This window comes from Podarcis vaucheri, assembly GCF_965113315.1.
Source record: "Podarcis vaucheri genome assembly, chromosome: 2".
Taxonomy (NCBI): Eukaryota; Metazoa; Chordata; class Lepidosauria; order Squamata; family Lacertidae; genus Podarcis; species Podarcis vaucheri.
In genome coordinates, this window is record NC_138760.1 from 79,639,115 (window position 1) to 79,654,176 (window position 15,062).

A 15,062-nucleotide genomic window follows, 5' to 3' on the forward strand; every position below is an offset into this window, starting at 1 on the left:
GATCTGGGAGAGCAGAGTTTGAATCCACTCAGCCATGAAGTTCACTGGGTGACCTTGGGCCAGTCACCATCTCTTACCCTAACCTACCTCACAGGGCTGTTGTGAGGATGAAATTGGGGGGGGGACCACCTTGAGATCCTTGGAAGATAAAGGTGGTATATAGATGGAATAAATGAATGATTTGTAGGGGTGGATGGTGACTCTGCAGTCCTCCAGGTGTTGCTAGACTCCAACTCCTATTAGCCCTAGCCAGCATGACCAGTGGTCAGGAATGATGGGATTTGAAGTCCAGCAACTTCTAGAATACCACAAGTTCCCTCGCCCATTCTCTAAAAGTACAATACTAGTTCTACCTACCTGGAGTAAGCTCTATTGAACACAGTGGAAATTACTTCTGAGTAAACATGCATAGAATTTGGCAGAATGTTAGGGTAGGGTGGAACAGCTCACTTGTTTTCAAAAGAGAAAGCGGAGGTTAAGGAAAACCAGCAGACTCAGAGAGGCAGACTTAAAATGTCAACTCCTACCGCCACCTCAAATACTCAAGGCTGAAAGCTAGCGGAGGGGGCAAGTGAAGGGGTTTTCTTTCCTGGTCTCCCTTAACTCTCCAAATGCAATTTCCACTCCATTTTTCTGCCTTTTGCCACAAATCTCCAAAGAAAGCACAAGGAATGTGTGTTCCCGAAGGCACCCTTTGAAGCTTGTTGCCCCTGGCAACCACTTGAGTAGCCTCTATTATTGAGTGAATGTCAATCCTCTTAGCTCTGATGTGGTCAGGGCAATTTGCTGATGACAAGGAGCAGTTTTGGAAGGCATCAGACTCTCACAAGGTGTGGAATCTACAGTATGGAGCAGGGGTAGGCAAACTAAGGCCCGGGGGCCCAATCCAGCCCAACCGCCTTCTAAATCCAGCCCGCGGATCAGCGTGTTTTTACATGAGTAGAATGTGTCCTTTTATTTAAAATGCATCTCTGGGTTATTTGTGGGACATAGGAATTCGTTCATCCCCCCCCCCAAAAAAAATATAGTCTGGCCCCATACAAGGTCTGAGGGACAGTGGGCCGGCCCCCTGCTGAAAAAGTTTGCTGACCCCTGGTTTGCTGACCCAGGATTGTATTTCCTTTGCCGAAAGAAACAGAATTGTGTGCCCTGTGAAAGAAACAAATTTGCTTCTATTTACTTGCCCCCTGATTCTGGTAGTTGTGCAGAAAAGCAATGCAGGGAACTGAGGCACAGCAACACAGTAAACCCTGCTTAGCCCACCCAACCCTTTTCTAGTTAATGAGATTTTTTGCAGTGCGGTCCTATGCATGTGTGTTCAGAAGTAAGTTCAGTGGCTCTTACTCCCAGGTAAGTGTGCATTGGTGTTTGATTATTATTATTTTGAATGGTAAAAACTGAAATTATCAATATGCAAGATGTCAGTCCAGTCCCATAATCTCAGTCTTGTTGTCCTCATCCTTACCACAAGTTCTCCACTTTTCATACACATCTTGTGAGTTCCAGCCACACTTCACAGTCCCTGATTAAACATTTGGATTCAAAATTCCAAAACTGGGAGAGGGGTGAAACATATGCAATTATTTATCTGTGGTAACTGTAAAGAGAGAGAGAGAGAGAGAGAGAGAGAGAGAGAGAGAAGTACATTAAAAAAATAATAACAGAAATTCACACTTTAATATTTCAGTTGCATAATTAGTGTATGTGTGCTTTCAGGAGGGGCCGGAACAGATAATATTCAGTTTCACTATCCCTGGTGCTGAAGGCAAAGCATGCTTTACCAAACAGACAACAGAGAAGGGCTGGTTTAATTGGGGACTGCAGTAGCTCCCAATCCCTTTTCATGCTTGGAAGGTTTGTTAAACCCAAGACAGTGAGAGAGATGATTAACTTTTCCTAATGAATTTTCTTAATTAGTACTTCTTTTTATTCCAAAAGCCAGAAAGAGATAGGAGCCAATTTTCATCTCCCTGGGTTGGGAGCCATGGTCGGGGTAGGGAAACAAAGAAATTGAAACAGCTTGGTAGGAAGGACACCATTGTCTACTGCAGAAGCAAGTATAGGAGGGTTATGAGAGTGATTAATTCTGATACACCGCCAATGGCAACTCATATTACAATGGCACCTGATGGCCCTATTGTAAAAGACACTTTGAAAACCCGTATGGACAGTCCTTGTTTCAGAGAATTAGCAGTCTTAAAAGACAAAACAGAATAACCCAAGTGGTGAACTGGGGCCCAGACAAATTTAGGTTCTAATTTTTTTCTGGCAAAGAGAGCTGCTTTTCATTACAATTTAATCTCTGATCTTCAAATTGTACAAGTAGCAAAAGCCACATATGGCTGTGAAGCTCCCTAGTGCCTTCGCATGATTCTAAACACAAGCAATTTGGTTCAGAATTCATCCATACCACAATATATTTCTTTCTGGTGGTAATTTTGGTTCAGGTTGCTTTAAAAGGGTCCCTGAGTAGTTGCCACTTAATTGCTAGGCATTCCAGAACTAAATGCCCTGTACCAGCAAAATTCTTCAACCCTGGGTACCCAGATGTTGTTGGACTACAATCCCATCATCCCCAGCCAGTTTAGACAGTGGTGAGGGATGATGGGAGTTGTAGTCCAACAACATCTGGCGACCCAAGGTTGAAGAAATTTGGTACCATGCTACCTGATGCTAAAATAAAGTTTGGTTTCATCTGATCCTGGGCTCATGGTTTTTGCCCCAAAACAAACCACAAGTGGTCAGCCAAGAACAAACTTTGGATACAGCTCATGGGCTGTCTGGAATGGGACAAGGTTCAGATGTAATGTAAAGGCAAACCATGACATAGTTTCAGTTAGCACAGCAGCAACAGGACCAGGGTAGGAGCGAAGCTGCTGTAATTTTTGCTTTGTGTCCCCATGTCCTAATTTTTTCACACCTAACCATGGTTTGACTTATCATTATGCATGATCTGGGCCAATTTTTTTGTATTTTATTGTTGAGATCATATTTTAAAAGTATTTCGGGATGTTGCCCAGAGAACTGGATGGTGTTAGGGACACCATAAACAAATAAATACAGGAGTTCCAGGCTTAGGAAAGCCCAGTAGATGGCTGTCTAGCTTGTATTTGAAGACTTCCAGCAAGGGAGAGCCTCCTCCCTCTGTAATTTTTTCCATTGTCAAACTATCCATTCTGTTAAGAAGTTTCTCCTAATATTCCACTGAAATCTACTTTCCTGTGAAGTCTAGTCTTGCCCTCTGCCATGTGATAGCCCTTCACATATTTGAAGAGTGCTATAATTCTTGCCCTCATTCTTCTCTTCTCCAGGCTAAACAAACATAGCTCCCTTGATTGTTTCTCAGAGGACTTGTTTCTAAACCACAGACCATCTTCACTGCCCTCCTCTGAACCTATTCTGATGTGTTCATCTTAAAGTGCAGTACACAGAAGAAGACACTTCCATTAGGTCTTGGGATGGGGGAAAAAAGAGAATAATCTGTTTCCCACTCATTCCCAATGTCTTCTCTACTTGCTCCCCATGTTATATTTATAATCTAATTTTTAGGCTACAGTGAACTCTATAGCTAAGATGTCTAAGGGGAAAACCTCAATAATGAAAGTTCAAGTGTTTGTTTTTATCATCATTGCAGATGACAATGGTGATCTGTCATTTGCAAACCATCTAAAATTAAGTGACATAATGTAACCATGCAATGTTACTGACTACTGTCATATTCAGCTACAGCTATAAGATTCCTTACTCAAGAGTAGTGTCTGGAATATCCAAAAGCTTTTCCCTTTTGTGCAAGAGTTGCTCGTTGAAAACATAACAATGCGCACTTCCATTCCAAATTCATAGCCATAAATTAGAAAGAAATTTGAGATGAATCTGAATCTGCTACTAGAACTGAGAATTCTCAGATTGCAGATCATTGCTTTCATTATAAATGTGCTTGCTTTTTTGCTGCTTGCTACAGTTGTTTGACAACTTTTACAAAATATGGTATGGTACAGTATTTGGGTTTAGCCTCTGAAATCTTAAAACTTGCTTCTTTTGTTGTTTAACGTAATGACTGAGGATCCATGTGCATTCAAAATTCAGGGATCTAAAGTCACTGGTTCAAACTATACATTACAAGGGAAATAAGGGGTTCTCAATCCTCTTCCCATTCCAATAATGCTGTTGTGGAGGCTAAGAACCATCAGTGGATAGGCATCGGTGCTTAACCTTCCTCCACCCACTAATAAAAAGGTAAAGGACCCCTGACAGTTAAGTCCAGTTGCAGACAACTCTGGGGTTGCGGCGCTCATCTCGCTCTGCTGACCGAGGGAGCCAGCATTTGTCCACAGAGTTTTTCTGGGTCATGTGGCCAGCATGACTAAGCTGCTTCTGGCATGCAACGGAACACCGAAACCAGAGCAGCACACGAAAATGCTGTTTACCTTCCCACCGGAGCGGTATCTATTTATCTACTTGCGCTTTTTGGTGTGCTTTCGAACTGCTAGGTTGGCAGGAGCTGGGACCGAGCAACAGGAGCTCACCCTGTCGCAGGGATTCAAACCGCCAACCTTCTAATTGGCAAGCCTAAAAGGCTCAGTGGTTTAGACCACTGCGCTACCCACGTCCCTCTACCCACCAATAGTTCTCTGCAAATCCCACAGGGCAGCTTTAACAACCCCCAGATACTTGCAAAGGAGAATTGCTGGATGCAGGAGGGGTTAAGAACCAGTCTTCTTCCCTGCTGATCCCTTCCCCTTAAATGTGCCCTGCCACCTCTCCCGCTGCCCTGCCTTTTTGGCAAATGTGGGCTTGGGACATGGCATTTGCCCAAATATTAGCAGTTTGTCCCCTGGAGTTGACACTTTCACACTAGTTACCTACCTCTCTCATAGACGCATGTGTAGTATGTATGTACTCAGGTAGCTTTGCTGGCTTCCATTAATCTACCATGATGAATGTAGTGGTTGCTAGGAGAAGCCAGCCCTGCAGTGCAGTGATACCTTAGCAATAAAAATGTAGGAACCTCTCAGCCAGAAGGTGCCGGTCTGGTGCAAGAGAAGCAGACCGAACAGCTGTGAGAGATGCAGATCATTATGATTGAGGAGACAGGGCCCCCATTATTATGAAAAGTGTTCGAGACCGTGAACAGGTTTTGAAGGGCTAGCTTGAAAGGCATTGTCCTAGTGAGCTACATGGAACTTGGTGATTAGTGCCTGCATTTGCAATCAATAAACTGGAGATGGGGAAAAGGAGGTGGAGGGAATTGTCTGCCATTGCAGGGATGTTGCTGTCATTTGTCAGATGGATTCACAAAGAGACTTCAGCTCTGCACAGGTGTCCTGGATTCAAAACATTATTCAGCCAGCCCTGATTTCATTAGGAAAGGTGTGTGGTTGCCAGCACATCTCAGTTCTCTGGCAGTCTGAAGAGCATTAGAGAAACAAACTGTCTTTAATTAAATAAGGTAGGAACTTTCTGCTTATATCAGTGATGCTCCTGGGCTTTACCACTCATGGCTGTCTCTCGTGGGATATGCGGAAGACAGCTTCAGGGAAGAGGAGGGTGCAGTGGGGATTTTGCATAGCCTAGAGAAGGTCTTGAGTTTGGAAGGATGGTTCCTTTTGAGGCAATCCCCAGGGTTATTTAATTAACTGTCAAGTTCTAATTAATTAATTGCACTGAGGTCGGCCAAATCCCTTCAAAAAGTTTTTTAAAAATATCCCAGGGCATTGCACAAAAAAAGCTAGAAATTGTTTTTTGTAAAACTGCACAGACATTTCACTAGTTAAAGTATTATCAGAAAACTGTTTCTGTACAATATAGAAACTATGTGCTGATATAAAAATAAAGCAAGTTTCAATATGCATTCTGGATATGCTATGGATGTTAAAGATGAGGCTGCATTTCCTGATCTGGTTTATTTGCTCCATACTGCAGAATGACTACAGGCTATCAGTGCAGTCCTTTACATGCCTATTAACAAGTAAGTCCCATTCATTACAAAGGAAAGTAGGTAGAGTCCCATTCATTACAAAGGAAAGTAGGTAGACTCCAAGGAAAGTAGGTAGAAGATTGCAGCCCCAGCTGAGTCCCCATAAGGTAAGCACAGCAGTAGCCTCAGATTAACGGCCTATGCAAAGTGAAACATCTGGGTCGGGCTGTAAAAGGAATCACAACATTTTGTCCAAATTTGGGATAAAAATCCATACTGGAATTCCTCAAGGGGGAGGATATAACCAGTCTTTTGTTCTATGAAAGGTAAAACTCTGGCAACAGCTTTTGAAAACATTGCATTGTGCATCTGGTGTGTTATGGTGGTATATCCCTCCATTTGAGGACATGGTCACAGATGTGTGGATTCTTCACATGTACTGCAAGTGCCATTGCTGATATTAGGCTCAGCATCCTGAGAGTCTCCACTCTCATTAAAAAGAAAGAAAAATCTTGAAAAAAGCATATTTCTAGTCCTTAAGACTTCAAAGGTGATCTTGAAAATGTTTTGTGAAACCTCAAAACTTACTGCAGGATCTCTGCAGTATTTCCAGCGGTCATGAGAGAGGGCTTACACACCCAGCGAAAACTATTTGCATTCTTCACATCTAACAGAAGCAATTATGCAAAATATGCAAATATATGCAATTTGCATAATTTAAGCCAGTGGCAGAAGTCAGCTTTTGCTAATGCTACGGTTAGTGAAAGTGGCTACTGGATTCTTAACTCAAAACTGCCCAAACACACCCAGCACTGTACTGAATAGCAAATGCCCAGAATTACAGATTTCTTCTCATCTGACTGGTACATAATAAATTAGCTCAGCACCACAGTATTAATCTGTAGTTATTCATATTTCTTCCAATGCTGAATATGGCAGCAAAAGATTTAACCCATTTGCTTAACTTTTATTTCTAAAAAGGAGGATTTTGCTGCATAGCTCAAGGTTCTGTTCTGCCTGTAGGGACTCTCTCCAGCCAGTCCAGGAACCAAGCATGAAAAGGGGGGTGCCCCCCTTTCACACTTAGAATTATTCATTTCAAAACTTTGTTGTACAGAAATTAATTTTGTTTTCGGAAAAAGAAAGATGCTGCTTCAGTAGGAAAACAAGCAGTCCAGAATCATGGTCAGTGAATTAATTAGTATGGGCAATGAGAGGGCATCAGAGTTTGTTGTTCTGTTGCCTGACTTCAGAAGAGTAGCAATTAAAGAAACGGAATAAACACAGTCAAATTAAGAAAGGAGAACTGTTTCTGATAAATAGCACTACATCAGCAAGATTTTTTTCCAGTGCGTCTGAGCAGCACATAAATCCAAGCAGACATTAGTTGTTGCATGTTTAGATGGAAGCAGCAGATGAAAGGAGAAATTGGATGCTGAACTTGTGATATTAGAGAGCTGACCCCACAAACTGCAATATTAGATAAGAGGACATGTAGATCATTAAGGAAATAAGAAGAAATAGATGTGCAAGAAAAAGTGATACTAGAATATGCCTCTCCAAACTTTGAGGAGGATTCATTGCCCCAAATGTTGGTATTTTTGCTTCCTTCCCATTGCTCTTACATCCTACCTTCGTTCTTTCATCAAAATACTGTTTTTCTTCTTCACATGGTGCCAAAAACCCTATTCTGCTTTGCTCCAGTGTTTAGTTGGTATGGAAGTTTGTATTTTCTTGCATGTCCTTCCTTCTTCACTGTATCTTGTGCACTGTTTGTAACTGCTAAATTGCATCCCACTCTAATCATCTGAGTTGATAAAATATTAATTTTGTCCTGGTTTAGTGATTTAGTTTTGTGATGTATTATGTATTTAGTTTTTCTGTTGCTACCATTAGCTGCAATACAAACAGGTTACTAATTGGAATTTGTGAATCAACAGCAGTATACAAGATTCGGAGATAAAAGGAATTTATAAGGTATTTAAAAACCTGTGATTTGCTTTCTGCTGGTTGTCAGGAATCAAAGCTTTTCAATCTGAAAAGGAGAGGTACTATTTAGAGTTGGGATGAAGGGGGAAAGGGACAAAATGCTGACTGTTCTTAGATTCTGTAATGTCCTAGTTCACCAGCCAAGCTTCTTTATGTGACTTAAGAGTTGAATAATTGCTGTAAATGTGGCTGACATCAATGCTTGCATGGTAAAGGAAGGAGGGATTTTTTTAAATAGAAAGCCACAACAGAAATAAAGTAACACAGTGAATCACAATTAAATCACAAATCCTCCACCTACCCCCATTCAAGTCGGATTTCTGTATAGCTGCTCTCTGACAATTGCAGTATTTTCAGAAAACAAGGGGATCAGTCCAGCCAAACATAGATGCACTTCAGTTCACTGATTTCCAATGGCATATTTTCATTATTTACTTCGCTGGATTGAACCTCAAAATTAGACTAGTTTGGAATTTGTAATCAGAAGCCCTTTATCCTTCATGTCTTAGCTATTTATAGTGCCTATTCACATTAGGTCAACATTTTGTTTGTTTTAAATGTAACTCATTTAAAGTACTGTGAGAAACTCACTATGAGTTTAACCACACTCACCTTTCACCCGCTGTTTCCAGGCACGGTCTGCCATTTAAAGCTCTGTATGCAAGCCCCCCCCCCATTTTCTTCTTTCTTTCTTTTTATTCTGTTGCTTTCTCTGCAAAAACCTGCTCTTTAAAGCTGAATCAGTGCAAGCAGCAATCCATGGAAAAACCTGAATTGACATTTGCTCCGATTCAGCTTTAAAGAGTGAGTTTTCGATCGGAAAGCTTGGGGCAAAAGGCAAACAAAGCGAAACAAAAACAATGCTCGGACACAGAGTTTTAAATCATGGACCTCTTGCCACACTTTAAGAGCAGGGCAAAAGGTCAGTGTGGATAAGCCCTGACTAAAGAGTGACTTAACTGCATGATCGTATACATGCCTTTCTGCTCCGATGTAAGCCCATTGGGTTCAGTGGGTCTTCGTCCCAGGTAAGTGTATATAGCGATGATGAATAATACACTGTTGCAGAACTTTCTAAGTCATGGCTACCATCTGCACACAGTGCTCTCTGGCTACTGCGTTCCTTGCTGCTTAAAGGGAGCAAGCAGTCTTGTCAAATCTTCTTGTTGCAGCAGGGCCCACGGTAGGGAGGAGAAACACTTCCAGACAGAGTAACATAGGCCAACCTTTCCTGGCCTGGTGCCCTCCGGATGTTCTGGAGTACAAGTCCCATCAGCCCCAGCTAGCATTGCCCTGGTTGGGGCTGATAGCATTTGTGGTCCCAAACACCTAGAGAGCTCTAGGCTTGGGAAGGCTGGCCTGGGCTACCTGGTGCCATTGCCTATGTTCCTATTAGCCCGGAAGGGAGAGGAAGAGGAGGGGAATTGCCTAAGGCCTCACCATGACCTCTGACTGTCAACTGCCTTATTCATATCTAGGGGGAATTAAGAGAATACATTTGTGGGTGGGGCTGCTCAAGGCAGCACAATCCCCGTGGGCAAGAATGGGGCAGAAAGACATTCATTGGAGCTGGGGTTATGCTGAGTAGCAGGCAGATTCATGACCTGTCCTGCAACAACACTGGACAGCTGATGTAGGAAGTGGCTTGGACCCTACAGGAGCAGAAGGCACTTCTGCTCACATATTATTTAATTAATTGACAAAATTGTTTTTTTAAAAAAAAAACCTGTACGTAATATAAAACTTTGACACTGTTGATTTTTTAAAAAATACTGATTAAAAACAGGTATTTAAAACACTTAAGAGATTGTTAGAAAGCAACACTAGCGAAAAGAAACAAAACACATGTAACTCCTATGTGTCAGGATAGATTCACCTAAAAAATAATAATAAAAGTGTTAAGCAGGTGGCAAAAATGAAAGGTGCCTGACCAATGTCAGTAGGTACGGAGCTCTAAAGGATGGGTGCTGCTGCACTAACCAATTTCCTGCAAGTTTGGAACAAGTATTAGCTGTTCTTATTTTATCCGCTTTGAGACTTAATAAATTATACCCGCCACAGCGCCCGTTCCACAGCTCAAAGTGGTCAAGTGGACAAGATTGGCTAAGGCAGTTCCACAAGCCAACTGGTCCTATGCTGTTAAGGGCTTTATATACCGAAAGTAGCACATTGAACTTGGCCTGATAGCAGTTAGGCAACCAGTACAGATCTCTGAGTGAATGCTGACATATGCTCAGTCCCATCAGCAACCGTACTGCAGCATTCTGCACTCCTAACTGCAAGGTGTGTACTCCCCCCCACCTGTAGCCCCCTCCTGAAATTCCACAGTGCTGGGGGACCTTGTTGTAGATACGCTGCACATGACTATTCAGTCACTAGCTCCTTAATGTTCTATCTCACAACTTATCACTTTTGAGAGGAATGAAGAACCCAGACAGATCTAGAAAGAAGCAAAGGCTCTCTGTCCCTTGGTAGAGCTCAGCTCGGGGCTTTGCCCTGAGAATGCATACCTACTGTGTTGGCTCAGCCCAGGCTTTGGGGGGGGGCCTTGGGGATGGGCAAGCTGGCAAGGGGAAGGGGATTTGGGAACCGACGTTAGCACCAAAGGGGGCACCTGGTGTCCACTGTAGAAGAAATGCTAGATTTAGGGCCGCGTGGGTAGTTCCTCTACACAGGGTGTTGAGCCAACGGAGTGCAAAATTGAGAAGATCCATTTGGGGGCATCAAATTTTGGCCTCACACAGGGCGCCATATTATGAAATATTATCAAAGTCTGCCCCTGGTGGAAGCATTGGTGAATAACTCTGTTCCACTGTCCAAAAGGCTGCTGAGAATTTGGGATTAATCATAGCCAACTGTGTGAGGCAATGTTATGACCTATCGCACATTCCCCTTGCTTGCTGTCTTGAAGTTTTGCTGTCTATTATTGCTAGAGAAGAAGCAGGAAATCTTAAAACACAGGGTTTTCTCTTGTTGGCTGGATGCCCAGCTCTCCAGAACAACAGAACAAAAATATTGTACATTTGCATAGAGACTGGCTAAGATTGCCTACTTGAAAAGGGGGGGGGGGACATCCAACTAGTCAATTTTCAAAAACCTAATTAGAATTCAATAGACATTCCCCACCAGATTATATTCATTTGAAGTTGGTTGATATTTGGGGCCTGCCCTGCTTCACAAAAGGTTTTTTGCAAAGCTCTAGTCCTTGAAAATCCCAAACCAGTGATTCACATCCCTCCTTCAGTTCCCAGCTAATCCTCCAGCTTTTCCAGGTTTTAACATGAATAAAGCCTCTAAAAGGCCAGCAAATAGGAAAAGATATTTGACAGTAATCCCTTCATTCCCAAGGGCCAGTCTTCTCATATTACAGGTTATTAAAAACAAAATCCAAGCAGCAAGCCTCCCCCCCAAAAAAAAAAATATCTCAAAGACAAGAAAGATTGAAGTCACTCAGCTTCCACTAAGAGCCAGAACTCCCCAGACAGCCTGACTAGGAGAATTAAAACACAAAAACATTGCAGGAAGTTAGGAGGTTTTAGTTTTGCTGGCGGTATTACCTGCTGAGTACCCAAGAAATAATAGTCTAAAAGTTTCTGGCCTGTGAGATGAATGAAAGGTTTGGGTAATCATGTTTCCTTTACATTTGACATTTCAAATGTTTGTCTTTAAAATTAATTTATATACACACTTTGTAGAAAATTGATTAAATGTACTGGATTATTGGTTAGGGTGGTTTTAATTAGTAAAAGTTTGTCACCAGCGTGGAAGTGTTGTCAAGAGACTCTCAAGTAATGATATGGAGAATCTTGTTAATTGATTATGAAGAGAAAGAGCAGCGCTTCCCTCTCTCTTTTGGAAGTCCTTTGGTTGTTGTTTTGTTTGTATTTGTTTTAACTGCTTTTCAATCTCTGCTTTTATATAAATTTAATATACCCCCCTTTTTAATGTAGTAATGAAAGGAATGTCAAAAATTGGGGAAGACCACAGAGTCCCGATGTTTGTTCTATGTACTAGTTGCATCTTCCATTTTTTCATTCCTTCAGTGGAAATGAATTTCAGAGTAGTAGCCTTGTTAGGCTGCTGTAGCAGAACAAAAACAAAAAACTCAATATGTTAATCTGTAGCCACCAGCAATCTCTTCCCAACCCCCTCACTCTATCCAGTGTGTTAACCGTTGAGAAGATGTTCTAAAGTGAGGAGTATACTTCTGCCACACCACGTCCACACATGATGCTGATCTGCAGTGACCTGGAAGTTTCTTTCCTCCATTTACAGGTCAAAGAATGTGTCAGCCACACAACACCGCACTGACCAAAAACAGTTGTGCCCCTCCTGATGGTGACAATACCATGCTGGGCTTTTGGAGGGAGTGCTTCCAGCATCATGCTCAGGCTGAGATTGTCTGCAAGCAGTCACACTTGGCAACTTGCAAAAATTAGATTGAGAGTCTTTAGAAATCAATAGAAATACTTGCAGTAACTTTAACAGCTAGACTTGGAACAACTCACTATATTTCTGGAGACTGTAACAGTTCTAAAGGAGTCTGATTTATGCTGCAGAAAGTAACTCCATTCAGCTGTGTCTGTAGGACTGTTGCTGTTGTTTTTGCTGTTAACAGTGCCCAGTTTAGCACACTGAACAGACACATTCCTTGCCTAGCTCCTGGCATTTCATGTGGAGTATCAGATCAAGCAAGATACCCAATTCAGCATTCACATACTCTTTGTGATTTTAATACACAATTTGCAAAAAAATAAAATGTGAACCTCTTTAGAGCAGCAGCAGAAGGAGACACAGAGGGGCCTTGCCCCACACCGAATGGAGAAATTTCTCCTCTAGTAGGATTGCGGCTTCCAAGCAAGTCTTTCGAATGCCTTCATCCAAGACATGCATTACAGCACAGTTCTCGCTTTCACACATGTACACACAAACACACATTTTTTAAGGCTCCAGGCTGATGTCATATCTTAATGGTATATAAATGCAATCAAATTTCTATTGGGAATAACTTTTAAGTTTGCCCCTCTCTATCCAGAACAGTTGTAATTGCATATCACAATCTATCTAGCAGTCACTAATACTGTCTTCAGTGCCTAAAGTGTCCTCACTCCTCCACTGCACTGCAAATCAGAAACTCTACTAAGAGTAGCAATTAAAATTACTGTTGAGTAGAGGCTAAGTTGCTGTGATTGGGTGAAGAAGAAAGAATGCTCCAAGTGGATTTTAGTGCCCTTCAAGAGTTCTATTTCTGAATTTAATTCTGCAAACGGGTAATAACTTGCATTGGTACTTTTGGAAAAGAATAATCAGTGCTGTGCAGGGAAAACATCATGGGCAAATATGCTTTAGTTCTTTAAAGGTATGATTCACAGTCTATTGACTTCCAGCGCACAGGCTCTAAGGAAAAATAGACTGAACAGAAAGACTTCAAGAGTGCTACCATAGCTGATATCAAACTGGGGTTGCTAACATTATGTCCAACTTTTAATTAATCCATTATGTAGCATCTAAATGTGTGCTGTACGTCTGACCTGTGGCACAGATAGTCAGTTGCACTGGTCTGTGAACCCATTCCTTGAAACCAGGAGACATGGCTTAAATCCTATTATACCCTCTAAAGTGACTGCAAGGATATTCCTACAATATAAATCCAATTACTCCCCAATGACTCACCCTCAGGGGATGAAGAATAAATCCTATTACACTCACACACAAAAATTGTTCACTGATTCCCAAGAGACAGACAGCAGCTATCCTACCATAAAGTGATAGCGTCTGTACAGTGTGTATATCCCATTACTTTATGGAGACAGTACAGACTTAATTGCAGGACGGAAGACATAAATTCTAGCCCAAAAGGAGCGAAGCTGTACAAGGTGCAGTAAGTGACTACTTACAAAAGTGGATTTGAGGCTGATTTCTTGGGGCTTGTGGGCCATTCCTTAGCAACCTACAAACACAGCTGAAGGGAGTCACTTGCTACAGCATCAGACAGGCACCTTCAGGACACCATTATCATTTCCTGAATTATACTGAGTTGTTTGGCTGTGAGTCTTTCCACCGACTTCTCTGAGTCCTGGATCTAATCCTTAAAAGTGCCAAAACCATCTCATGCCCTGGTGATTCTTAAGTCTTAGCCTAGAAGAGTGTAAACCAGCATAAAACAACTTACAGCTGGCTTGGTATCTGAAAATCCAGCCAAGAATAAAATGCATTCCGTGCTTAATGTATAATTGCATGTGAAATAGTCCAACTCTGTGAATGTACATTTGCACTTTCAAATCCTAGGTACAACTGGAAATATCCAGTGTTGCATCAGCAGATGTGACAGTACAGTACTTCCCCTTCCTCTCCCTGCCCCCCAGATCTGCTCCATGGAGTTTCCCAATCCTGTATAAGAGATGTGGTGGCCTGTGGGGAACTGTAATGGGGCAGATAGGCTAAGGGAAGTCCCATTGCTCCAATGGGATGACACTGTTTGAATGTAAGCTGATGTATTATGAAAATATATAAATGTAGATGATAGGAAACATACAAAAAGAAGCATAAGTGGTCATTGACCGACACAGTGTATTTGGATTTTCTTGCTGTGCTCAATCTTTGATTTTCTTTAAAATGCTAGAATTCTCATGTGCTCATAAATTTGTATGTTAATCTACCAGCTTCAAAGCATACATTTTAATATACGCCACTGTCAATAAAGCTAGACTGAAAAATTAAGTTGGCATTCCTACTTAAAATATAATCAATCCTATAAACCAGAATAATACTTGACCTTCCAAAAAAGCTCTACCATTTGATCTACAGAAGCAATTGTTGATCTTCTTTAATTCCTGCAACTAGAGAGAGACTTTTTATACATTCATCAGGAAATGAAACATACAGGCTGAGAAACTGAACAGCTTCTGCTCCTCATTGGACTTGACTACCCTACCTTTGAAAGCTTTATTCAGATAAAGTAATAGCTCATTTGTTGTTGTCATTATTATCATCATCATCACCATCATTTGTTATGCAGAGCAAGGCTGCAAGTTAGTAATTTGACTTTTTCAGCCCCTTACAAAGGTATTCACTTGCAAGTAGGTTGACTGAACTGGCTCATCAATGAGGAACCTGCCCTTTAGTCTTACAGATTGTAATAGCACTGAAGTCTACC

General features: G+C 41.7%; 1 long non-coding RNA gene across 1 annotated transcript in view; it reads left to right on the forward strand.

Annotated features, from left to right (window-relative positions):
* Positions 1-599: 599 nt before the first annotated feature.
* The window catches only part of LOC309527736, a 31,809-nt gene continuing 17,346 nt past the window's right edge, over positions 600-15,062 (forward strand). The window contains exon 1 of the long non-coding RNA XR_014217318.1: positions 600-830. This is a non-coding gene — a long non-coding RNA (uncharacterized lncRNA). The remainder of the gene's footprint in view (positions 831-15,062) is intronic.